Raw genomic sequence first — 2,739 nt, 5'->3', positions numbered from 1 at the left:
TATATGGACGGCCCAAACAGGCCCAACAGATTAATGTTTGGGCCCAAACAGCCCACAACGGTTTTAGATGAACGACCCGTTATATTTTTTAAATTATATTTCTAGTGATATTTGGGCCCAAACAGCCCACAAATTTTTATAAAACATATTCGGGCCTAAACAGCCCACACGCTATATATGGACGGCCCAAACAGTTTAATTCTCTAATGTTTGGGCCCAAACAGCCCACAACGTTTTAAATGAACGGCCCATCATATTTTTTAAATTATATTTCTAATGATATTTAGGCCCAAACACCCCATAACTTTTTATAAAACATTGTTCACTAATGTTTGGGCCGTTAAAAAAACTAGTGTTTAGGCCCAAACAGCCCACAACGTTTTAAATGAACGACCTTTTTTATTTTGTAATATGTGGGCCTGTTTTATATAACATAATTGGGCCTACACAGCCCACAGGCAACATATGGACGACCCAAACAGATTAGTTTTCTAATGTTTGGGCCCAAACAGCCCATTACGTTTTAAATGAACGGCCCGTTATATTTTCTAATACTTGGGCCACTTTTATAAATCATATTTGGGCCTAAACAGCCCAAACTTTTATAAAACATAGTTGGGCCACTTTTATAAAACATATTTTCTAAAAGTTGGGCATGTTTTATAAAACATATTTGGGCCTGTTTTATAAAACATATTTTCTAATACTTGGGCCTGTTTTATAAAACATATTCGGGCCTAAACAGCCCAGAGGCAACATATGGACGACCCAAACAGATTAATTTTCTAATGTTTGGGCCCAAACAGCCCACTACGTTTTAAATGAACGGCCCGTTATATTTTCTAATACTTGGGCCACTTTTATAAAACATATTTGGGCCTAAACAGCCCACACTTTTATAAAACATAGTTGGGCCACTTTTATAAAACATATTTTCAAAAAGTTGGGCTTGTTTTACAAAACATATTTGGGTATGTTTTATAAAACATATTTTCTAATACTTGGGCCTGTTTTATAAAACATATTCGGGCCTTAACAGCCCACACGCTATTATTTCTCTAATGTTTGGGACCAAGCCGTTTGTTAACGGACTGAAATATTATAAAACATAAATTTAAGCCCAAACCGTTTGTAGACTTTATTTTGTAAGATTTTTTTTAAGTTATTTTTTAAAGGAGACAAAAACTTTTTTATATTAATATAACAAACATAAATATTAAACATTAAACATAAGATAATAAAAGTAAACAAAACATAATAAAAAAATTCTAAAACCATATCCTAATAGCCTCCCACTCCGAGACATGCTTGAATTCAAGTCCCTCGTCTTGAAGGTAGTTGATCAGGGCCACCGCCTTCTGATCGTCCTCAACAAGGTCCGGCATTTCTCTCTCCACCCTCTTGAAATATCGATCAAACCTCTCACATTCCAACCGCAGGACACGAAACCTGGAGGATAAGGCGTCGACGGTCCGGTTATGGTCCGGACCACGTAGCTGCCCAAAAATCTGTTGAACCCGAACCCAGAGCCCCCTATCCGCGTCGTGGAGGATCGGTCATGGCCTCCTCCCAAGCTTCGCACAAAGCGATGTCTTCAACGTCTGTCCAGGAAGTGGCCATCTTCAGGTGAGTCGTTGACGGCGTCGGAGATAAATTGTATTGAAAACGGCTGAGATTTTTTGATTTCAAACGACGTGGTAAAAATTGAACGTGGTGAGAGTGTTTATATAGTGGGTAAATGTGGGGACTTGAAACGCCGTGTGCAACAGTTAGCTTTTAATAAAGGCTGTTGAGTTTCTTTATTTTTTTTCGTTAACTTGTTAAGTTTATTTTTCTAGTGAATGGCCCAAACACATAAACAGCCCAAACAGATTTAAAATTATTTAAAATGAATGGCCCAAACACATAAACAGCCCAAACAGATTTAAAATTGTTTAAAATGAACGGCCAAACACATAAACAACCCAAACAGATTTAAAATTATTTAAAATGAACGGCCCAAACACATAAACAGCCAAAAAAGCCCAAACAGATTTATAATTATTTGCATGATAATTTACTGCACTAATATATGTCGAATGAAAAACAAGTAAACTTTTACTATTATTCAATACAAATTACATAAAAGATATAACGTGTAAGAATACAAACATAACTTCGCCAAACCGCTGAAACGGCTAGTAGAGTAAAAAACTCGGTCTCCAAGCAAGCAGTCTTCAGATAACAACATAACTTCGCCAAACCGCTGCTTAGGACTCGGTTGATAACCGAGAGCAAATTTAAAGTTAGGAGTGAATCAAATCTCTTCTTCTGGAATTCGAGTCAAAACGCTTGTAGAAATGATAAAGAAGCGTCTTGAACTCGAAAGTTCCATCCACACTCACTGGGTAAGTAGAGGTGGAATTTCTGAAGAGAAGGACACTCCATTCTGAGAAACGGTATTAAAAGCTAATTTGACAAATAAAGCCCAGGAACACGTCTTTTACACTAACAGATACGTGAGGTTTCATAAATATTTCTTGTCTTTGATACACGAAAACATCTATGAGAATCAAATAAAGAAGGGAGGGTAACATTTTCTATGAGATTTAAGCGTGGTAGAGGGATCCGTTTAACAAGCACACACAAAAAAGAACGAGTGGGTAAATATATAGGGGAACAGACGGTGAAACGGCTCGAACTGTAGATTGAAACGGCTTAAGACTGCTGTACCGGCTCGGAGCCAGCTGAAACGGCTCG

The sequence above is a fragment of the Helianthus annuus genome, chromosome 10 (genome assembly GCF_002127325.2).
Source record: "Helianthus annuus cultivar XRQ/B chromosome 10, HanXRQr2.0-SUNRISE, whole genome shotgun sequence".
In the NCBI taxonomy this organism is placed as follows: domain Eukaryota; kingdom Viridiplantae; phylum Streptophyta; class Magnoliopsida; order Asterales; family Asteraceae; genus Helianthus; species Helianthus annuus.
Note: the sequence above shows the minus strand (reverse complement) of the source record.